Source organism: Typopeltis vanoorti, chromosome 13 (genome assembly GCF_054136105.1).
Source record: "Typopeltis vanoorti isolate ZY-2024b chromosome 13, IOZ_Tvanoo_1.0, whole genome shotgun sequence".
Classification (NCBI taxonomy): Eukaryota; Metazoa; Arthropoda; class Arachnida; order Uropygi; family Thelyphonidae; genus Typopeltis; species Typopeltis vanoorti.
The window spans coordinates 50,231,318-50,256,686 of NC_143561.1; the positions used below are offsets into that span (position 1 = coordinate 50,231,318).

At 36.6% G+C, this 25,369-nt stretch overlaps 1 protein-coding gene across 1 annotated transcript in view; it reads right to left on the bottom strand.

The window, feature by feature from the left end:
* Nucleotides 1-19,859, bottom strand: part of LOC150100140 (uncharacterized) — a 189,160-nt gene extending 169,301 nt beyond the window's left edge. The window contains exon 1 of the mRNA XM_090402763.1: nt 19,821-19,859. The gene's annotated coding sequence lies outside the window, so the exon portion shown is untranslated. The remainder of the gene's footprint in view (nt 1-19,820) is intronic.
* Nucleotides 19,860-25,369: the final 5,510 nt, after the last annotated feature.

Consider the following 25,369-nt stretch of genomic DNA (forward strand, 5'->3'; position numbering starts at 1 on the left):
AGACTTCTTTATAGGGATGGAAGTACCAAAGTAAGTACTTAAATTTCAATACAGTAAGCTTTAGGATGGGGGTGGAGCTAAGGTTATGAGGTCAGTGTATTTATGTCTATGTATTGCGTTTGTTTTCTGGCCAGGTTTAGTACAGTCGTGATATCCTCGTACGTAGCTGGTCTCGCGCAGAGGTTTTATTCCCTCTCCGAAATTTTTGGTAGCATTGGCAGTGGTATTTTTCAACTCGCCGGCCTGATTTACCGAGTGGATGGACGACATACTCGCTCTTCAACCACACAAGCTGCGGGTTTGAAGTAAGGAAGTGATTCATACGGCGTCCAAAGGATGGAAATGTGACCTTTTTTTTTTTTCCCCATCTCACAGACAAGCTTTACCAGAAACATGCAATATTATACTGTCTCATAACCTTAAATGTTTTGGCCTTAATTCCAGCCTTCAACCAACCGAATCTAATTAAACCCAATGCTATTAAACAACAATAATTTATGGGAGACCGCCTGTCTGTAAAATTATTTGCTCCTTCGAGCAAAATTGCATGCTATACACTTAGCTCTTCCTCGTCCCCGAAGACAGGAAAAATGTCATATAATAATACAACACTTGCAATAAAACAGTTAACTGTTTAGTCTATTTAGTAAGTATATAGTCTTCTCACATGAGCCTATCAGTTACATTGCTAAGGAGAATTGGTACGTATTTATCGTCATTAAACAATAATAATATCAAAATAATAATCAAAATATTGGTTTATCGTGGTGATTTATCCAAAGTTAGAAAAGGGAATGGAATAATTGGAAAATCCAAATATCCCATTACTTCTGATCGAGTTTTATCTTCTTCTTAATATTTTTGAGAGTTTTTCTACTTTTTCATTAAAAAAAAAAAAAGTCATTAATTAAAACACATACAAATTTTAAACAACAAACTGAAAAATAAAAATACAGGTAACCCTCGTATAACGCGGATGTTAGGTTCCATAGAAATGCCGCGTTATACAAATCGCGTTATATGAGACTTAGATCACATGGAAAGAGTAGGGTTAGGTTCCGAAATCGTTTTTTTTTTTAAATTATATAAACAACAATGACATATCCGACAAAAACAATATTTTTATTTAATTCAGGTAATTCATCTAAGTTAAGAAAACATAAACTATGAGACAAATACGTAGTATAAAATTATAAAAATTACAAATTGTACATGAATTTCATTGCACATAATGCATAAATGTTTTAGACACAATAAAATAAAGCGCATATTTTAATCGTCATCACTGTCTTCAGAAATAACATTTCGTAGATGTTCTTTAAGTTGCCGGAGGTCGTCACCACTTGAAATCTCTTGGGCATCGTTTGTATAATTCTCATTGCATACTTCGGCTGGTTTAGTCATCAAGAAGTCAGTAATAAGACTTTGCTTTCCACTATGCTACAATTTTTTTATTAAGTTCATAATATGGCGCTAAACAAAAATCCAATTGTCTCGTGAATTTTCCCGAGCGCTCCATTGAGGGATCATTATCCGTAAAATAACTTCCTAACTTTCTTGCCAAGTCCAATCCTTCTGCTAATTGTGATATTGATCAGAGATTGTTGGCTGGTATGAAAACACAAAAATGTGCCACATAAGCGAGGCATTAAAGTTAATTTCTAAGATAAGCGATATTAGTGATTTATTGCATTCATGCAATTCATGAATCAGACGATGCAATTCACCTACCACTTAAATACAGTTAAGTGGATTTTAAACATCCGCGTCCGCAGCGGGATTCTTACTTGGTTGAAGAGCAAATACGCTCATCACACGGATAACCAGGTCCGCTGTTCTAAACACAACAGAAAATAATTCGAAAAAATCGCTCGAATGAAATTTGAATAAAACAAGAAAATTACGCCGTCAGTTCACTGCTTCCGTTCACTGGCATCGTATACTAATATGAATGTTTGTAATTCATTTTGGAATAAGATATTTGCATCAAATAAGACAACCCACAGAGTACACTTCGAGAACAATGTATTTCATTCATTCATCAGTGGTACTCATAGGTTTTCACAGTCCATAACCTACCAAGTGGCCATGGATTTCGTAACCTTAAATTTATTAGGATCTATTAAATATATTTTGTAGGGGACGTGAACGACAACAGAACAGACACTTCAGGATTAGCCCATCACTTCTCGATCTCGAACCATACCATCGATTGGGATAACAGCGCCATGCCTTATATAGAAGAAGATTCTCGATGTAGAAACTTCAAAGAAGCCGCGGTTATTCTCCGTTAGGGAGAAAATCTAAAGAGAAATCAAGGAATGATTCTGAAAGACATCTGGAAAAGCCTAATAAATTCATTCAGCTTACCAGAATTTCATTTCGCTAAAAACTATACAACGCGCTCAATAAACAATGACTGAGACACCACGCCCCATGCTTACGATGTTACGCGTCAGTTTTAATTTATTTGACTGTGTTACTCCATTCTTTTTTTTTTTTTTACTAGCAAACGTCAGTGTGTACTGTTATACTTGTACTGAAGAAGCCAGACAAAATAGCTGGTGAAATCCATGTAAGTACTCCCTAAAAACGTTTTGAACGATTACTCTATAATCGAATTTACCCATTGATTAATGCCATAATACCAAATGAACAAGCCGGATTCATTTGGTATCGCTGCTGCGATCAAGCACTTGCCCCTACTACACATGCTGGTTTTCAAAAAGGCCTTAAAACCCGAGTAGCATTCATAGTTCTGTCCGTTGCATACGACACAGTTTGGGTGAATGGACTCATACTGAAATTTGCAACTATTAGTACAAGATCCAAAGATGATTAACATCCTAAAGCGCATGACATCAAAGCGGAAATTCAAGGTACAACTGAATGGTAAAAATAGTCCCTTTAAAGTACTAAAAATGGACTACCACAGGGATCTGTGCTAGCTCCGCTCCTCTTTAATTTATACATTAGTGACATGTCACAAACCTCATCCTGATAGTTCGCATACGCCAACGATCTGGCGTTGGCAACTCAGACTAAACACCTGAAAGAGGACGAGACTGTGCTCCCCTTCTGACCTTGAAGTTCTGCACAACTATTACACCAAATGGCGTCTCTGCCCAAATCCCTCTCAATGAAGTTTGCACATTTCACTTTAACAATCATCAAGCTGATAAACGGTTGAAGGTCTCATTCAAAGGAGAAACTTGGAAGCACAACCCCAATCTAAAATATCTCGGAGTCACCTTAGATCGTTCTTTAACCTTCAGAAAACACCTGGAAAATGTCTGCCAAAAGCTAAAAACTAATAATATCACGTGTGTTCGGGCTGGGGGGCAGCAGCCAACACTTTAAAATCTGCTGCTCATGCCCTAGTGTACTCTTGTGCAGAATACTGTGCTCCGGTGTGGTATTCGAGTCACCACGTCAGCAAGGTCGATGTGCAACTTAACGATACCAAGAGAATTATCACGGGTTGCATAAAGTCTACACTTGTTGAATGGCTACCAACACTCTCTAACATCATACCACCAGACATAAGAAGGAAAGCTGCTGCTAACAGAGAGTGGATAAAATGTATGGGAAATAATACATTATCCATCCATGAAGACCTCCAAAATCTATCACCTATTCGCTTAAAGTCACGCAAACCGATCTGGAAAACTCAGCAACCAGATACATATTCTCCTGAAATTGAATGGAAGAATTGTTGGCTTACTTCAACAATAAAAAATGGACACCTCATTACAGATCCCACAACAGAGGCCTCTGGCTTTGACCTTCCCAGAAGACAATGGAGCACACTGAACCGCCTGAGGACAGGCCATGCCAGATGTGCTACCATGATGTACAAGTGGGGCTTGCATCAATCATATTATCCAGGACTGCCCACTGCGGAGTTTTAAGGGCACATTGACGTACCTGTTCCAGGCTACCCCAGTCCAATTAGACGCAGTCCAATGGATTAGAGACAATCTGAACTTAAATATGTGATTTTTGTATCTAGTTTTAGTATGTATATATATATTATTATTATTATTATTATTATTATTATTACGGGCAACTCCAGGAGTCATTAGACTCATCGAGGGAGGCCCAAATCATATTCATCACAACTATTTGACATTCATACAGTATCTATCATACCTCGCCTTAAACTCATTCACTGTCACAGCATCCACTACAGACTCAGGGAGCGCATTCCACTCATTCACTACTCTAAAAGTAAAGAACCCAGCTCTAACACCTTTACTAACCACACTTTTGCCCAGTTTCCATGGATGTCCCCTAGTCTTCCCACAACCAGCCCTGTTCTCAAAAATATCTTCTGAATTAATTTTATAGAAACCCTTCAATAATTTGAATGTCTCAATCATATCTCCCCTCCTCCGCCTATCAACCAATTTTTGCAACCCACAAATCCTCAACCTGTTCTCATACGGTTCATTCCACAGACCTGCTATCATCTTGGTCACTCGCCTCTGGATCCTCTCCACCTCCTCCCCATCAAGAAGAAACCTAGGTGACCAAATCTGAGCACAGTAGTCTAGATGGGGTCTTATCAAGGCTCGATAGAGAGGAACAATAACCTGCTTGTCTCTGCTTGTCAACGTATTCTTCAGCAACCAAGTGATTTGATGAGCTGTTTTGGTCACTTTTGCAATGTGTCCCCTAAATTTCAATTCCTTATCTACCAACACTCCTAAATCTCGTGCCTCATCAATTTCCTGGAGCAGGGTTCCACCAATGCAGTAAACTGCCGCCAATCTTTTCACCCCAAAATGCATAACCTTACATTTTGCCACATTAAACTGACATCCATTCTCCTTAGCCCAGACCTCCAATCTATCCAAATTATCCTGCAAAATTTTGACGTCATCTGCATTCACTATTGCCCTACCCAACTTCGCATCATCCGCAAACAAATGAACTGTTCCTCTCAGATCATTTCCTATATCATTTATGAACAAATTAAACAGCAGTGGTCCAAGAACAGATCCTTGTGGCACACCACTAGTCACAGGCCGTCTTGTGGACTCTACTCCCGAGTAAACCACTCTCTGATATCTCTCCGTCAACCACCCTCCTATCCATCTCACCAACCCTATGTCCATTCCCATATGCTGCAATTTACTGATTAGAATTCCATGTGGAATCCTGTCAAAGGCCTTGGCAAGGTCCAGTAGAATCACCGTAAACCCATTACCCTTATCCAGTTCAGCCGTCACTGTGTTATAATACGTGAGCAAGTTACTGAGGCATGACCTACCCTTCACAAAACCATGCTGTCCCCGATACAGTATCCCATTTTCTTCTATCCAATCTTGTATTTTCCTCTTGACTATTTTCTCTAAGACCTTGACAATGATTCCTGATATGCTAATCGGTCGGTAATTTACAACAGCAGTCTTGGAACCACCTTTATGCAGTGGAACTATTTTCCCCTCTTTCCACCCGCTCGGGACTAACCCAGACCCGAGACTCAAATTAAACAAAATGGTCAAGGGTACTGACAATTCTTTAGCTGCTTCTCGTACAACACGAGCTGGTATACCATCCAATCCCACGGATGTATTGACATTGAGGTTATGCAATAGACTACTCACCTCCACTTCATTAACCACAATTCCCGTATAATCTACTGGTTTATTCGTTTCTGCAATGTCACCACCTGGATGATATACTTTTGCAAAGTGCTCACTCAGTAACTCAACTATCTCAACTGATTCAGTTACCTCCCTACCATCGGCATTCTTTAAAATCAATCTGCCATGTACATTTTTCCTTTTACTTGCTACATATCTAAAAAACTGTTTAGGATTCTCTTTAGCCTGCATGGCCAATGTTCTTTCGTAATCCTTTTTTGCTTTTCTTACCACACTCGTCACCCTTCTGGCCTGCGCTTTATACCGTTCATGTGCCTGCCGGTGACCCTTCTCCTTAAATTCCCTCCATAGTTGTTTCTTTTTTTGCAACTCAAGCTTAATGGTGTTATCCATCCATTTAACCCCTACTTGATTTATTATTCGGACTCTAGGTATACAGTCAGCCATTGCTTCATGCAAGCACTTCTTAACTACCTCCCATGCACTATCAACTTCTAGTCCTTGCAGTTGTACATGCCATGGCACTGAACCAATCAAACTCCTAAGCTTGTCATACTTTCCCGCCCGATAATTCCATATGTACCCTGTCTTAATTGAAAATTCTACACCTTTAGCCACCTCCCAAGTTAAGACCCTATGATCACTCTCACCGATTGGTGGCAATGTGGTCATATTTGTTACAGCCAAATCCTCAGATGTAATTACTAGGTCAAGCACTCTCTGACCCCTAGTATTTTCCATTACATGCTGTCGCAGATAGTTATCCCTTAATAACCGCATAAAATCCAGTTCCTTCCTCCCGTGTGTCCTCTCCTCACTCCAATCAATGCGACCATAGTTGAAATCTCCCATAATAATCACCCTCCTTCCACCCATTTCTTCTATTTGCTTGTGCATACTGTCACCACCATCTTTTCCATCACCTGGTCTATAGCAGCACCCAATTGTATATTTAGTTCTGCTAGCCACAATCTCACACCAAATGGCCTCAAATGTGCTCTTTTCTCTATCCTGCAATTCAACTTCTATTCTCCTTGGCTGGAGCTCATCAGCTATCATCAACAATACTCCTCCCCCCATTTTATTCTCTCTGTCATTCCTGAACACACTATACCCATCACATTCAATCCCACTAGTTATATCATCTACAGTCAGCCATGTTTCACTAATACCTAATATATATATATATATTCATTTTTTCTGTTTTTATCTTTCTATTTGCACAGATCCAACCCATACGAAATGTATGTATGTATCATCAAGATTTTTTATAATAATACCATACCATACGGGAAATGTTATAGAACTTACGATTGTCAGTTGAAAAATTCAGGAATAAGTTATTGATTATAATATTAAAAAATAATTAATTTATCAAAGACGGTACCTTTCGGTGTGCAGTAGGTTGGGGCTATTTCTGGTTGTTATGTTTTTAGTATATTAGAAGACATTTTAACTATTCAAAGTATTAATTTATAGATTATAATTAAAATATCAAAAAATAATAAATCCCATAAGGCCAATATACTTTCCAAATGGAATAGACCCTATTCTTTCAGCCTTAACTTTTTGTATCCCTTGGAAAATTGACAGGCAATCCACTTAATCTTTGCGATCAGAAGAGATGGGGATAAAGTGTATTCCCACGGCGTGCTAGATTAGATATTTTTGTATGGATATTTATTCGTACATAAACGCATGCGTTCTACAGTCGATTTTACTGATTTAGATTATGGATAAAAGTGAAGAGATTTTTTCAGGAAACAACCCTACTCGTCTGCGCTTTGAATTCATGTTTTTGATTAGAAAGTCATGGGCTCAAATCTTGCTATGATATGAAGATGTTTTCAACCTTAAAATAGTTTCGGATCTCATGATTTTCTGTCCGCAAAACAATAACCCGACCATTGAAATTATACTGCTTGGAAAGAAGTCAACGGACACCATGGTGTGAGGAACAAACAGCCATGGTGCCCACTTCAATGGTGCCAAGCATGTATACATTATACATGTATGTCGCATTATACATGTATAATGCGACATGGAAGCTTGGAAAGCTGTGTTATGGAGTGACGAATTACGCTACACCCTCTACCGAGCAGATGGACGAGTGTAGGTGCTGCGGATGTCCGGTGAACATCTTTTACCAGAGTGGGTAATCCCAACTATGAAATTAGGAGGTGGCGGTGTGATGGTATGGCCTCGAACTTCTGTTTATGGTGCCACATAAACATTGAACTCCGAGAGATATCTGAACATTCTGAACAATGCAATGCTTCCTACATTGTGGCGTTTCTACGGAACTGAGCATTGTCTCTTTCAGCAAGACAATGCACTGTATCATAAGGCTGCCGCTGTAACTGCGTGGTTTGTGGACATGAATGTCACCATACTTGGCTTGCCTCCACATAGTCCATCTCATATGCGGAATGAGCTGGAGCGTTTGGTGAGGTTAAGGGATGTTCTCCAACAACAGTCCGGGGCCTCATTACATGCCTGTAGAAAGATTGGTCCAAAATTCCCTGCAATGACTTCAGCAATCGAAGGGGTATACTTTCAATAAGCGTATAGCAATCAATGGGAATTTTGGACCAATCTTTCTACAGGCATGTAATGAGGCTCCGGACTGTTGTGGGAGAACATCCCTTAACCTCACCAGACGCTCCAGCTCATTCCGCATATGACATGGACTATGTAGAGGCAAGCCAAGTATGGTGACATTCAAGTCCACAAACCACGCAGTTACAGCAGCAGCCTTATGACACAGTGCATTGTCTTGCTGAAAGAGACAATGCTCAGTTCCGTAGAAATGCCACAAAGTAGGAAGCATTGCATTGTTCAGAATGTTCAGATATCTCTCGGAGTTCAATGTTTATGTGGCACCATAAACAGAAGTTCGAGGCCATACCATCACACCGCCACCTCCTAATTTCATAGTTGGGATTACCCACTCTGGTAAAAGATGTTCACCGGACATCCGCAGCGCCTACACTCGTCCATCTGCTCGGTAGAGGGTGTAGCGTAATTCGTCACTCCATAACACAGCTTTCCAAGCTACCATGTCGCATTGTATACATGCTTGGCACCATTGAAGACGATGCTGCATGTTGCTTTGGGTGATGTGGTCCTACCACGGAAACCCATGTTATGAATGTTTTAATGCAGATTCGTATTCTAGTCGGTAGCCAGAACTCCGAATTGAAAGTGTCGGACCGAAGAATGGCGTTTTTACATATTATCCTTCGTAGTACCCTACGGTCACGTTCAGTGAGTGTGGTGTCACCTGCAGGTGACTTCCTGCGCTTCCATCTCAGTGTTGTATCATTGATTGTTGACATGGGATGGCCCAATTTGTCAAAAACACCTTTTTTCCCTTTTCGCAGCCATTTCACCAAGACACAGTTGCATCGACTTGAGAGCATCATATTCCTCCAATTATACGGCTACAAACACGTGACTCGTTACATGGCACGATGCACCTTGCCACTAGGGAGGGAAGGGGTACCCGTTGGCTTCTTTCCAAGCAGTGTATAGTCTTAAGGAGCACGAAACCTAATCCAGGTTAGTTTGCCCAGTGTTACATACTCCTATTATAATTATACGGTCTTTCTCTTACATCAGTTTCTTTTACAAAAGTAGTATCGTTTTTTCTTTCTTTCTTTGTCGAACTTTTGTAATTTCTGATTTTTGCAAGCTAAAGAGAGTTATTTCGTTCTCAAAATCTAATTTTTTTGCACCTAATTTGCATCAGTATATAAAAAAATAACGTACCGTTCATTTATTGGTATGAAAATGAAATAATATGGTTCAACAATAAAGTATTGCTCAGAGATGTCAGCGTGAATAATTAATTGGCTTGCAACTGGAATTCTCTCTCTCTCTCTCTCTCTCTCTCTCTATATATATATATATATATATATATATATGTATATATACAGGGTGTTCGGGATAAATTTGACAGTTTCGTAAGGAAAAAGAAAATCTTCTTTGTATCTATTAAATTTAATGAATTGACAAAAAAACATTACAGGCAGAGTTAATTACAATACTATCAACAAGATTTACTCAAAATAACCACCATTAGCATCGATCACAGCTTCAATTCTGCTTCGGAACCTCGAACAAGCTGATGCTACAGTCTCCCTGGGAAGGGCCGCAAAAACTGTTTTAATTTTATCCATTAACTGGGCTTTTGTATTACTGGAAGTGCGATTGGTGTCTTTTTCAACTGCGCCCCATACAAAATAATCCATGGGGTTAAGGTCTGGGGAGTTTGGAGGCCAAACATTTGGACTGGTGAAGTCGTAGAAATTTTCAGACAACCATTTTTGACTTTTCCCAGAGGTGTGGCAAGGGGCCGAATCCTGCTGCCATACATACGGCCTACCATTGGCTACCCTTGTTATCCAGGGCTTGACTACAGTTAGCAACTCCACGAACAAAGCCCGAATTCCAATGCCAGGGTTCTTCAACACCTGTTCCTGCAGATTTGCGAGGAATTCTGCTGTACGAACGCAATCAGATCGTCTGCTAGGGATCTTTCTTCTTGCTACATCCTCGTAGTCACCATTGCAAGTCTCTAGTTCATGCCTGATTGTTTTTACTGTATTCAGGGAGCATTGGGCAGCAGTCGTAATATCCTTATTTTGATGGCGGGCACGAATCATCATGATACAAGTTATTCTCTTCCATGATTCAGGTGGGTTCCAGCTATCCATCCTTTCTGACATCTTGTATATGAATGAAGAAGGGTCCAAACTTTTAAATGAAGAGAAGTGTGTGTTAATACATGTAACTTACGGAAAAATATAATTAATTATAAATATGTCAAATTTATCCCGAACACCCTGTATATATATATACTTTATCCAAGGTGCATTATGCACTATCGTTTCGAGGCTTCGCTAAATGTAGTAAGCCGATCGCCTGGTACTTTCATGAACATAAAATGTTGTTATCATCTTGTTTCATTTCTTTGCAGCGCAAAGGCTTCCCCCAGTTTTTTCCATTCTTCTTTGTAATGTGCAAACCTCTTCCAGTTGTTTTCTACTATTCTTATGATTACATCCCTGCACCTCATTCACTGTCTTCATCTGAACCTCTTGCTTTTAAGGGCAGTCCATTTGTCGTCCTTCATGCTAGCTTCATGGCCGGCTCAATTGTACTTTAATTGTATATTAATTAATCTGAAGATTTATGTGATTATTTTTTTTTCTCTTTTCATTTTTCCCTCTTTTTATTTTTAAAAAAATTTCTTTTTTTTTTATTGTTGTTAATTGTGTTGGCAAACGTGTGATTCATTAAAATAAAAAGTAAAGACTTCCCTGATTTTAAGTATGTTGGAGAGAGACTTCACAAACATGGATGGAACTCATTCAGTATTGACGAAGCCTTTTGGCTGGAAAGACTTGGATTCGAATCCCGTCCAGGACGTGTAGAACCTTTATAAAGGCTTTTCAACTGAAGAGGTAAGTTATCCTGTCTCATAAGAAACCTGAAACTCGGGTATAAGAACATAATTAACTATAACTTGATATACGAATAACCACATAACTGTTGATATTCGTATATAAAGTCAAAATTCAGCAATGTAAATGACCTATGGAAGTACGGCTTTCGAAATAAGCGTAATAAATTATGAATATCGAGATGTTGTTGGTAGCAACAACTCTCCAAAACCAATCAATAAAATAGGATATTGTTCATTACAGAGATGCTAAGCAAATTGTTTTAGGTATTTTATGCTTTCTATTTCTTTTTTTATCATCAATAATTTTCTTCATATTATTTATTTTTTAACGTTCTAAAGAACCAATTTTGCTATTAATATCTAATATATTTTCTTCAATGTGTTAAACAAATAGAGGAAACGTACACTATCCTATGAAAATTTACTAATAAATGTCTGTATACTGTCGATATAAACAGACGAAACCTTTGTACAGCTACAGTTTTCAGTAGATACAAAAATTTCAAATGTTGCTTTCTGTATTTTGTCTCTTACTCTCTCTCTGTTATCGCGTTCCAATATTTAAAGCAAATATGATCTCTCGGATATTTGGAATAAGATTTATCGTGACTGTTTGTAATATGACTGAGTTGTATGCTATAAAAAAGTACCGTTGTGGCTGAACATACACGAGTAACTAGGGCGAACAAATAAATAATTAATGAAATAAAAGACATTAACGAAGATCATCACGTACAGTAAAGGCATCTCTGTAATGTGGATGTATATTTTAGTATGTGATGATATTTAGCCTCGCGTTTAGAATTTTGATTTTAGATTTAAATTCTAAACGAAAAAAAAACAAAAAAAACCATTAGAATGTAATGGTATGTAAGAAAAATAATCCAGTTTCTTAAAGTGCACCACGTTCCATTAATTTCTGAATCATGGCTGCCATACATAATGCAACAACAACGAACTATTGCAAGAACATTAACATTGTAATTCCGGTTTATTTAAGGGAGAAAACTTATTTTTCAAGATAAAATCTTTTGGTTTGACCTTTTTTTTTTTTTTTTACTTTTTTTCACGACTTTAAAAGAAATTGAGAGAAAAATCATCAGTAAAGTGCTAAGGTCTTGAATATTTCACGTTTTTATTCTTCGTTTTCTAGTTGCAATGCATGTACTTATTTGACCACACGTAACTTTTCAAATATTGAACATTTGGTACTTACGTGATTATTAAAGTCTTTCGGTAGTTCTGTATTTAAAGATGACAAAATTGGCCGTTGAAAATGACGAATAAGATTGTTAGCTTGTCAAATTATACTACTCCGTTATTGTCATGTTTACAACTATAGTAATTGAACAGAGAACGAAGCAAAAAAAACTGTCTACTGGCACAAGAACACAAATGGGAGTCATTCTGGGAAGATAATCATGCAATGTTGACCCAATACTGTTTAAAACTAAACCACATAATCGAGGAACTTTTTTTTTTTAAAAAAAAAAAAAAAGTTGGAGTATAAACAAGAATTACTGACTTGAAGCAATTTGATGATCAAAAATGAAGTCACGACACATCTATTTCTAGATATATAAAGGTATGGTAGACAGTTTTGGACAGAAAAATATAATAGCGGACAAACAACGCCTGTAGTTACAGATAGTTGAAAAATAATACGGCTTTTTCAAAGACTTTGGGCTTATGTGACTGTACTGATCTGATCTGTTTACACGCAAAAGTTTCGAAGTTTTCTATCAGTACTGAAGTTAGATCAAAAAGTTTCTGGAATATATTTTTAATGCTAATCGGGTTGTTGAGCACTGCATGTCTTTTTAGATCGGCATACTCCTTGGTCTGGAATTGAGAATTTAATTAAAGGATTCCCAGGGTGAAAATCTCAGTGACAGTTATTATATTGAACGTAAGTTCAATATTATTTAGACTTCTCTGGTTTTAGAACTGGAAACTCTGGTTTTAACATTAACAAACTCTTATTTTTAACATTGGAAAGCCGCTAAAATCATTACTTTTAACGGCTTTCATGTTACTTTCCTTGAAATATTTTCTCTCTCTCTCTTACTGACAGAATTTAATTTTTTTTTTTTTTTTTTTTTTTTAATTGTGTTTAATTTTTTTTTTTCTTTCCCTTATTACAGATCACTGGGTTGCAGGTCAGCCGACCTTAAGCAAGTACCCAAAGCATTACAGAGTGTCTTACGTAACGGTAAGTCGATGTTTGTTTAGAACTGTTCGCAATGAAATATTTTAAACAAATAATAATAATTGTTATTTTACGTTCCTAATGTTATTAAAATGACAAAAAAGCTGTGAAAGAAAAGGACAAAATTAGTTTAGTGGCCATAAAATGTTCGTTGGAATGGTAAAACGCATTCCAACGAACTCAATAGTAACATGTGGAAATAAATAAATAAATCTGACGCCTTTTATTCGCAGAGGGGATAGATGAGGTTGTTTAGCTCTAAGTAACTTTTGGAAATTGTGAGCAGCCAATTTTCATCCTTAGCAAATCAGAGATAGCTGGCTTAAGACTATTAATGATTTTCAACTGCATCAGGGGGAAGAGAGTAAGGCAGACATATGCGTCATCTCGTGGTTCCTAACTCTGTACACTATTGTGAGAATCGACTGCAAAACTCACATTATTCTGGAATAATGTGAGTTTTGCAGTCGATTTTCTTGAGCTTTGGGATTAAAACTCGTGTTTTCTGGAGGGAAAAAATCCCTAAATATCTGTGCCAGAGATCGAATGTTTTATTATTAAAAACTTATCTATCCAAGTATACCGCTCATACAGCCATTATTTCATTACATCGGGAGTGTTGAAATTTCGGCTCATAAGAGCCAAATAATTTTTCTATTTTTTTCGAAATTGATGAAATATTAAATAGAGCTACGTTGTGATAATAATATTAATGAACGATCTGTTTAAAATTTGAAGAAAATAGTAATGCAGATACGATATTTGTTCAGAACTATGTGGATAAATATACCTCGAACTAATTTGTAGGAATTCTTTTTTATTTTGTATTATGTCGCCATTTGTACAGTGACTGAGAAGTGTTCTTGAAATGAGTGCCATGTCTAGTGTTTTATTTCAGAAGTTTGTTACATTTCCAAGTTTCCTGATTTCACACAGTGCGTAAGGAAGATATAGAACTAGTTCACAGCTTTTTTTTTTTTTTTTTAAAGCGTACAGTACACGAAATAGAGACGATATCACACATACGTTCCATTTTACTATTATTTGTGACTTGTCAGAGGTATTCTAGTCTAAATAATTCTATCCTAAATCACTCTACATCTGTTAGATCTTTTTTATCTGCTTATATAGTCAGGATGATTATTTTGATACGTTTAAACACTTAATATTAAAAATCAATCGAAAATAAAATAAGATAAAAAAAACATTAAAAAGTTACTAAAACTAGAGAGACAAAGAAGCACTACCTATATTTTATTTCTGTCAAAATAATTTCTTTTCTATTATAGAAATATACTTAGTCTTCATATGAATGCAAGTTCCATTTGGCTAATATTACCAAAACTTATATTTAAGAGAATTGTTATAAGAACCTTCCATACTAAACTATCGAAATCTATCAAGTGATTCAATAGATGAAAGACGCGACAGGCAGACAATCGAAAACATCTCAGTAAAAAGTTTTGTTAATATTATTTCAGAAAGAATACCTAATTCCCCCTTACAGATTTCTTCTCAAAAATTCTTCCTACTCTAAATTTTTAAATGATTTGGATTTTATAGTTTCACATGAAGTGGCAACGTATGGTCATGATTTGGTTCTCTCTGTTTGTTTTTAAATATCAGCAATTACATCTGATAATATACAGCTCGCACTACTAAAATATATGAACGATATAAATATACTTACAGTACTTACAAAAGGATATATTAACGTGCTCGCGCTTGTCAAGATTATTCTGAATATGAAGTTATTACTTTCAGTAAAGTAAAAGAATTTATTCAGTTAGTTGTTTTGTATTACGGCGTTTTTAATTTATCAAAAAATGCCAGCCTTTCGCTTTATTTCGCAATTCGCTGATAATACATCAACATTATTCAGCTATCTTCGTCTATTTTTTGCTAAATAGCTTCATTTTACGTAATTCAAATAAATGCTACCACACAAACTTGATTTATCTACAGTATAATGCGTAAGTCACAACTCAGTTGTCAGGAATTCTTTAGTGTACTTCCTGGATGTTTTTATCTTATCATATCTCGATTGTAACAAAGGGAGTACGGTGTAGGGCATTTTTTTTTTGTATTTTCATGGAATCGCACCCATCCTCTCATCCATCCTAGGGTAAGGTTGTTACGCATGCGCCTTTTTTTTATTTATCTTATTATTTTATTTTTATTTTTTATTATATTTTTTATAGCATGGCCTGTCTTGAGATTCGATCCCATTTGAGGCAGTCTGCTGCTACTTATGGGTCATCGACAACTAAACACCTACGCTGTCTGTCGCCGATGTCTCCTAACAAAAGACTGCTTGTCACCCATGCTAATTTGCGTCTTGACAATCAATTATTAAAGAATGGCCTTTCCTATACTTTCACTCTTTATACGTTCATCATTTTCCTTCGTCAGGAATTCTCAAGGCAAACAACTAACAGGCAAATGTATCTTTTTCTTTTTTTTTTCTTTTTTACAGCTTAAAGAATGTTTTCTGAAATCATGCTTTTAGGTTAATTTTCATTTTATTATTTTACTCTGGTGCTTAATATAAAATAGCTATTGAATAAGCTAACTTTATAAAAGGAAAGTCCGCGCGGCTAGCCGAGTGGCTTTGCGCTTCGCAACCATATGCCTGGGGAAGGAGTGTCCTAGATTCGATTCCCGTCAACGACGTAAGGAGCTGAAGGATCTTCCTCAGACCTAGCCAAGTTAGCCGGTCTTGGGAGACAGCAAGGTTTTTTCCACCAGTTTATCTGGGGTTTTTCATCCCGCAAGCAGGCAAACCGGACCCGTGAACACACAGGATACAGTCATAGAAATACGGCAAGGAAGACAACGGGAAACCACCTTGCGATATTATCTCCCTAGTAATCAGCTGCAACCCTCTCAAGAGAGGAAGCCACAGGATCAGATCAGATAAAAGGAAAACACTGGTCACCAATAAAAGAATTTAAAAATTATAGTAAAATAATTAAGCTAAATAATTGTTTATTGCTTTCACAGGCGGCTACAAGACACTATTCAAGGAAAGTTAAAACACGAACAAACATCGCCTCGAAATCATTTTCTTTTTAATCTAAACAAACGCTGAATAAATGGATTTGAAGATGAACAATACTTACTAGTAATAAAAAAAAATATTTGGTTCTATATCGTTTTATATCAGAAGGTGTTTTGTTTCAAGAGAATAAGATGACAAAGCATTGTTATCTGAAAAGCTTTATCTTGACATGGATGCTAGCAAGATACCGAAATCAACTTAGGAATACCTTACTTTTCACAAAGGAAGATAATGATGCATTTTGTCCCACCCTGACATGACATTTATTCTGGTAGAGAAAGAAAGAAAGAAAAAAAAAAAGTGTCAAGCATCCATCACCAGAAACTGACAGAAGTGATAGTGGTTGCAATCGATTGCCAGCCAGGTTGTTCGGTTGTCAAAAGAAACGGAAAAGTTACAGAGTGCAAGATCAGGAATCAAAACTGTGCGGCTATACATTCAGTCACTGAATTAGAAATATTTATGCAAATATAGGTAAACGTCACTTACGCAGCGTATATGCAAAATAATTGGTTGCGTGCGTCCCCACGTGTTTTAGGCAGTTATTTAAGAATGCAGCTGCTGCTCAGTAATCGTCAATAGTGTTGATCACAATGGGAAAAACAAAGGATCTTTCAGAGTTCCATAAAGGGCCTATTGTGGGTGCCCGTCTGGCTGGAGGCACGATTTTGAAAACAGCAGAGTGGACAGGTTTCTCAAAAGATGAGATATCCACAGTGTTTAATCAGTGGAAATATTACCGACATTGTTTGTCTAAGAGGAGTAACTATGGTCCTAAGGTAGCCTATCAGGAACGAGACTATCGTCCTCTGAGAAGGCTTGTACGGATAAACAGAACTTCTTGTGTGCAACAACAAAGAAGCATTTAATGAAGGGAATCAATACTGAAGAGGATCGGTATTGGCAGTAGCATGTCTATAGGTAAAATAAAAATTTCTAAGTCAGTGGCCGGTATGTGTAGTTCAGAACCTCTCAGTGTGTGTGTGTGTGTGTGTGTGTGTGTGTGTGGCACCTCTCTCCCACTTTCTTCTATACATCAATAACCTGCTCTAATTGACTATCAATTGAATACACAATTTCAATGCCTGCAAAATACAGTGTACCTAATTTCTCATTAAAAAGAACCATATTCTCTCAGTGTTACCTTTGACCACACCCAGATCTCTACAGATCTCTCTCCTTGGAATTACCCTGACATCAAGACTCTCTTGGCATAAACACATTACAACCACTGCCTCCTTAGAATCTAAAAAATTAGGATTCCTTTTTCACTCAAAGCATTACTTTACCTCTGAAGCTATTAACTCCGTATAAATCACAAATCTTCCCATCCATTGAGTACTGCTCGCACATCTCGGGAGGAGCCCAAGAGTTCCCCTAAAAATACTCGACGCAATACGGAAGAAAGTAATCAGAGATTAACGACGACCAATCTCTTAGCATCTCACTCCAACCACTCTCACTCAATCGTTTGGTATTATCTACTGCACGCAACTTAAAAATCTTTGCATGGTAAATGTTCATCAGAATTATCATCAATAATTCCCCCTCTCTCTCTACCGAGTCCATTTTATAGTCCAGTATGAGACCACCGCCCCGCTTATTGGAGGCCTCAAGTGGCTTGGAAAAAAGTTCCATGTCTTTAGAGCAGAGATTCCGGACTATGCAAAAATAAATAAAAAAAATTACAATATATATATATATATATGAGGGCGGTCCGAAAAGTTCCCGGCCTAACAATGAAAAAACGAAATTATAATTTCAAAATTATTTTTATTTTTCAACATAATCTCACTTAAGACTAATACATTTATTCCAGCAATGTTCCAGCGCCATTATCCTGTCCCTGTAGTGGTTCTCAGTAAGATCTGCAAAATACCACTCTACAGCTGCAATCACCTCTTAATTCGATGAAAAACGCTGACCAGCGAGGAAGAGTTTTAGTTTTGTAGGGAGGAGATAGAAGTCAGAGGGAGCCAATCTGGGGAATAGGGTGGGTGTTCCAACTATGAATTGTTGGAACGCCCACCCTATTCCCCAGATTTGCAGATAATGCAGATCCCTTAATTTTCCGATTTCCAAAACACCTTTGAAGGGAGGCGCATTGTCCTGATGAAAGATGATTTGTTTCTTCTGCAAACTGAGTCTTTTCTCACGAATTTTTTCGTCTGGTTTGGTTAAAAGATCGGAATAACATTCCCCGGTTATTCGTTTACCCTTTTCAAGATAATTAATAAACTTGCCTTTAGCATCCCAAAACACCGATGTCATGACCTTTCCTGCTGATGGAACAGACTTTGTCTTATTTGGCGCTAAACAACCGGCTTCTCTCCACTGTTTTGACTGCTGTTTGAATTCTGATGTGTAATGGTGAATCCAACTCTCATCCATAGTAATAAATCGACGAAGAAAATCAGTTTTATTCTTGTTAAAATGTTCCAAGTACTGTTCAGAGATTTTCATGCGAGTGCGTTTTTGATCTGCTGTGAGCAAGCATGGTACCAATCTTGCGCAAAGATTTTTCATTTGCAATTCTTCATGAAAAATATATCCTACACATTCTTTTGAAATGCTCATAGTCTCAGCAATTTCACGCACTGTGACTTGCCGGTCATCCAATACTACTTGATCAATGATTTCTGGCGTTGTTACACTTTGACGTCCTTCACGTGGATCATCTTCAAGGCCGGTACGGCCACGTTTAAATTCGGCAGTCTATTTATTAATTGTGGAAAACGAAGGAGAAGAGTGCCCATAAACTTTTATTAACTTCAAATGAATTTCTGTTGGTGTTAAACCTTCTTTTATAAAGAATTTTATAACAGCACGATACTCAATTTTCAAGAGTACTCCATTTCAAGAGCTACAGACAACACTTTTGCTTCAGACAGCGGTATATATATATATATATAAAATACTTGTTAGAATGACTTGCAATTTCACACGGATGCTTATGACAGATGTACCAACTTAGAAACAAAATCTTTCCGATAGTGTTGCCATCTATGGTCGAGGCCAAGAACTTTTCAGACCACCCTCATATATATATATAATTGATAAACAATGGGAAAAAAAATTCTTAGCCACCTATAGTACATCTGTACCGTGGGTGGCTAAGAAATTTTTACTAATAACCTTTCGTGGATGAAAAATACATAAAAAATACATATATAGTAGCCCTTCATATAACAATCCATGGTTTTGTGCGATTAATTGGTCGGTCGTAATTGATCCAGTGTTATAGACACTTTCAATATTTAGGGTTATCATGATCTTCTTTGTGATAGCACCGCTCAGATTATTTATTTATTTTATTTTATTATTTATTTATTGTGATGGCACTGCTCAGATTATTTATTTATTTTATTTTATTTTATTTTATTATTTATTTATTATTATGTATTATTATTTTTTTATTATTTATTTATTTACTTATTTTTGCAAGGAGAAATTATGGCTACTACTCACATTATCTCGGTTGGTACACTTCTATCAATAAATTTCTTTCTGTTAAGGCGATATGTTTAACAAGAAAATTCAGATGTCTACGTATGACCATATCTCCAAGTGGTCTTATCATCTTGCATCAGATGGTCTGTTATGATGCCATCTCATGGTCCTATGAGAAAACATGATTCTAAGCCTTTGTTTGTCATTGACATGAGATGAGCTTTTTGTTTGCATATGACATTATGGGTAATGATTAGAGATTGGAATTATGGGAGGATATTTGGATATAGACAGATATTCTCCCATAGTTCCACAGGTGGCAGCACGAATTTTCCAATATAAGTGTGTTGTATTTCGTTACTGTTATTGATTATGGGTATTTTTAGTTTAGAGTTAAGAGATGGGTGCCAGTAACGTTTTTTTTTTTCTTCTTTATATTCGCGTATCTTGGTAATGGTCAGACTGTAGAATTCTGGGATTTTGTTCCAGCGCACGATCTTTTTTCATGTGCGATGTATTCTTACTTTATCATTTTTTTGAACATATATTATAAATGAAAAAGGATTCGGAATTTTTTCGAAAAACGAAAAAAACGCACTCGATTCGAGTGCGACAGAAGGCTTGATATATTACTGAGTGGCCAGCAGCAGTCTCTAGTTCCACCACAGTGAATGACGTTGCAATCGGTCGCATGAGTGCAACACACAATTAATGTATGTTGTGATTAATAAAATAGTAATTGAATTCCTTACTGCAAAAAATATGAGTCCAATGGAGATTCATATCCGTTTGTAAAATGTGTATGGAGACGATACTGTTGACGTGAGTACACATAGTCGCTTTGTCAGATATTAAGGTATCTAAAAATCTAAAGTATCAAAAGATAAGCATTTAAGGATGGGTGAAACCGAGGTCATAGACAACCTTCGTGGACATTTTAGAGATAGGCGCCGCAATCAATTCATAACATTATGTGGAGACATTAAAGAAATTGAATAAATGCATTCGTAGAGTTTTGCTTACTAGAAACATGAAGACATCCTTCTCCATGGCAACGCCCGATCTCCCACTAGCTTGCGCACAGCACAAGGGATGCACATGTTGTAAATGCAACTGGTGCTAGGCAAGAAGGTGCCAGTCCAGGCTAGGAGGGATTGATCTTTTCCATCCCACTCAGAGCCCGGATCTGGCACCCTCTGACTATTAACAGTTTAGTCCTCTGAAGGACGGATGATGCCATTTTGCTAAGGCGACGAGGAGTTGAAACAAATTGTTCGTGAAGAGCTCTAACTTTGGAGTAGACTTTTACAGGTTCGGCATGCAGAGTCTCATTCGGCAATGGCAAAACTGTATTTAGAGCATGACGGAGACTTTCTTAAAAAATGACAAAATGTTCTCGAAAGACGGAAGATTAATCCATGTAAAAATTGTTAAATAAATAATCGTTCGACCTGTGAGGCATTATGATAGATCATTGGTGTAGGTCTACTTTAGGCAAGATTCCAAAGAATATACGCTTCTTCTTTTTCTCATACTGCTACCACCAACCAATCTGAAGATTGGTTGGTGGTAGCAGTATGCCACAACGTCCTATCCTGAGCCCTTCTTTTTATTTTTTTTCATAGCTTTTTGCTCCAGTTATTATTGCTAAGTTATTTATATAGGAAATTCTTGGCCTGACTCTTGGCTTCTCTTCTATAGTCCCCTCCACTATTTCTGAAGCACTGCTTCATGCCTTAAGTCAGGAGTGGCCAACCTTTTATGTTCCATGCGCCAATTTTTTCACATACGAGTTCAGATGCGCAAAACAATTCTTGTACCCTTAAAAACGTCCTGTAAAAATGTTAATATAGACATATTTAAAATAGACATGATATATTGATTTAATATAAAAACAAGGTAAACATTACTTACCTTAATGAGATTCAAAAGTCTCATTAAGGTAACAAACATCTCATAATGCGTCTCCTAACTGTTTGCTTTGACAGAGCAATTTCGACTACTTTCCTTGCGATATTTTTATCACCAAGACATCTTGGAAATATTTGGAGACAAGGATTAACAATTTCTTCTCCATCAGAGAAAGACTTCCATTTTTTAGTTCAACACTAAAGCAATTTCGTAGGACGCTTCTGCCATCGCCAAACTTTCATAACTTCTCTTAACAAACATATTTCGTCGAGTTTTGATTTCTTCCTTTTTCTTAATCACAGATTCTCTCCATAACTCAGACCCAAGTACTAGCTTCAGTTTTCCTTCTATTTCAGTCTGACGTGTTTTATAGTGTCTATTAAGATCCTGTCTTTTATGTGGGAAAGTGTTTTCCCAAACAATGCACAACGGTTTTCCTGACAGATTTGCTATAAATAAGAACTCATTTTCCCACTGTTCATTGAATTCACGTTTACTATCACCTTCTGTTTTTCTTTTGCTCATTTTCTTTTGCACGATGGGTAACTGAATATAAAACAAGGTTTAATTTTCGAAAATGTACAAAACTGCAAATGTTCACAATGGACGAACTAAGCACAACTCCGTAGCGCACGAGTATCAATTGTAAACTGCCTGACCTAAAACCTGACCTGCGACGCACCGCTGTTGCTAACGCTTGGCGCCTCAGGATCAAACAAATGAATGTGCAAAAGATGTACACGAAACAATAAAATCACTAATCACTAAGTTTTAGCTTTTTTCTACAAATCGGTTTTTGGTTAATACTTTTTGCATAAATAGGCTTCATTTTTTGTTATTATTATCATTGGGGTCCAATGCGTCACTTCTAATCATTCAATGCGCTATAGGTTGGTCATCCGCTCATTAAGTTGTGTCCTATTAAGCTTCAGCTTCTCTCATTGATGTGGTTCTGATTACTCTTCTGCAACCATGTTTATAAGAACTTCTTTATTAGTCTTTCTTTCTATCCAGCTAATTCGCATCATCTTTCTCGAACATCAAAGTTCAAATGTCTCCACCTATTTGGTGTCTATTTTTGTTAAAGTTCAAGCTACACATCCATGTAATGCAAAATGCTCCATATGTATGTTTTCACCGGTCATGGAATATTGCGATACTATAAAACCACTCTGCACTGTTTAAACATAAACTTCACTTTGACAGTTTGGACGGCATTTTGAATTTCCAATTTTTTCCTCTCTCTCTCTCTTCATAACATTACCTTTAAAAAAAAAAAGTTTTGTTATCAGAAATCTCCAATTATAGTAATGTTACTGTAATTATGTTCTCCATTCTATAGTTCAGTTCTAATTACAAATGCTTACTAAATATACATTCAGATTTTTAGCTTTTAGCTAGGTGATGTCAACTACTGTATATGCTTGGGTACGTTTTGGACTTAATTGAAAAAAAAAATGATTCAGATGTAAATTCTAAGAATTCTCTTCTTGGGTGAGGAAGTTGTTTGTCATCCAAAAATCAATTTAGGAATTTCCAACTTTTCTAACGCTTTTCTAACTTCAAAACCAAAATCAGAAATACTGAAACCAGGGTTCCAACTCGAGATATGCCAGGCTGTATCATTATTTAGTAACAGCATACAACAGTGGTTTTGGAAAGGGGGGAAACTTTAATTTTTTCAATAGACGGGTTGTTCATATTCCAATCGAAGTTGCTAAAGATATGAGGATTTATTATTTCATGTTTGTTAAATGCGTGAGTTTTTATTCCAAGATGTCCGATTTTTCCAGCGGGGATAAAAAAAAAAAAAAAAAAAAAAAAAAAAAAAAAAACATCAGTTTCATCTGAGACTACTAATTCAGCCTTGGTTGAAAGGTTGTAAATCCCTATAAAAGCTTCTTGCACTCTTTTATTCTGAATTTGGTACGGAGGTATCCTTACCCAACTGTTTTGAATACACATCTAAAGGTGCAATAGGATTTAGATTAAGTACTACCGATGTACTTATAACATTTAGGTAGAGTATATCGCACAGCAGTATGCCAACCAATCAGTCTCCAGGGAACACTCAAGATCTTATTTAGAGGATCTAGATTCTAATCTTATTTGGAAAAGACCTATGTTCTAATCTCATCAACTCGTATAACACATTTCTTAGAAACACAAGTGAGACAGAATTAATTTAGTTAATGTTTCTATCTAAGACGGGGAAAGACTGCAAGGCTTTTCCTAGAAATTTCAACTTTTTTCTTTCTCAGAAATAAACAAATATGTTGAAAAACGCTGTAATCGAACATGCATTACATACGGACATTTATGGCGTCCTCATTCATTAAGCACTAATCCAACTAATCTACCATCCAATTGACTAAGTCTAGGAATATCCGAAGTTCTGTAATATCGATGTAAAAATCTCATGAATTAGCAATACATTAGATTTTTTGATGTTGTAAAGTACTAGTGAAGATGGTTTTCGGATTCAATTAGTATATAAATCAATGGGATACACTTCTTTAAAATTAAAAAAAAAAGAGAGAAAGAAAAGAAAAGCCTTTTTATAGCAGAAAATCAATTGCAATCAAATTTTATTTTATCTGTTACTCAGTCAATTTTAATATTTTTGCACTAATAAGCAAAAAAGAAAAAAGAAAGATCCTCATACTCGTATATTGCTCCATCTTTTTAATACTTAAGTTTTTTATGTGTCCCCCCCTCCCCCCAATGAAAGGTTGAAAACCTTTGTACAATAGAGAAGCTAAAAATATTGTTCCCGGCCAAACTTAGAACTTTTTCAAGCTACTTCAGACCACCCATAAGTGGAGCAGTGGCCTCACATCCGGCAATGAAATTCATCTCCCACCTGAAGATATTGATCAACATCCATGCAAATAGTTGGATTCGAACCTGTAGTGTGTTGGTAGTAAAGCGGATACGTTTAACCATCCAGCCAATCAGGTCAGCAGGATTAACTTAACTGGTATATTGTCTTTTACTGATAACAAATCTGCCAAAATACACTTTACATATCACAACATGCATTCTCTTTTTTTTTTTTTTTTTTGAACAGCATCAATATTATTATTTTTTTGTTTTTGTATTATGATTTGTAAATACCAGTCACTGAACAGGAACAGGATCAAGTGTTGGATAATCATCTCTAAATTCATTCCGAGGTTATATTATAACCCTCTCCCATAAAGTTTGGGATTACGGCCCAAGCTACTAAGGCGGCACGGCCATGCATATTGTCTGTTAACCGCGTGTGTCCTTTGGCCGGTTTATCTTTTTACCTGGTCTTGCGGGATGAAAAACTCAGTTTCGGAAAGGGAAACTCTCTCTCTTTCTTGCATACGAGACTACCTAACTGATAAAGTCCTCATAGACGTTCCTCACAGTGGACAGAATTCGAACGCAAGTCTTTCGTATTCTAAAAAAAAAAAAAAAAAAAAAAAAAAAAGTTAAATTCCTTGCTGTGTTACTAGTTATATTTTTGGTTCGTTTTTTTTAGTATATTTTTTTCAGATTTTTTTTTTTTTTTTTTTTTTTAGTGCAGTGAAGACTTGATGATTGCGCTACAAGGGCGATAAAAAAACAGAAAACTATTAACTAATAACACAGCAAGAAATTCAACGTTATCAATTTTTTCAGCTTTA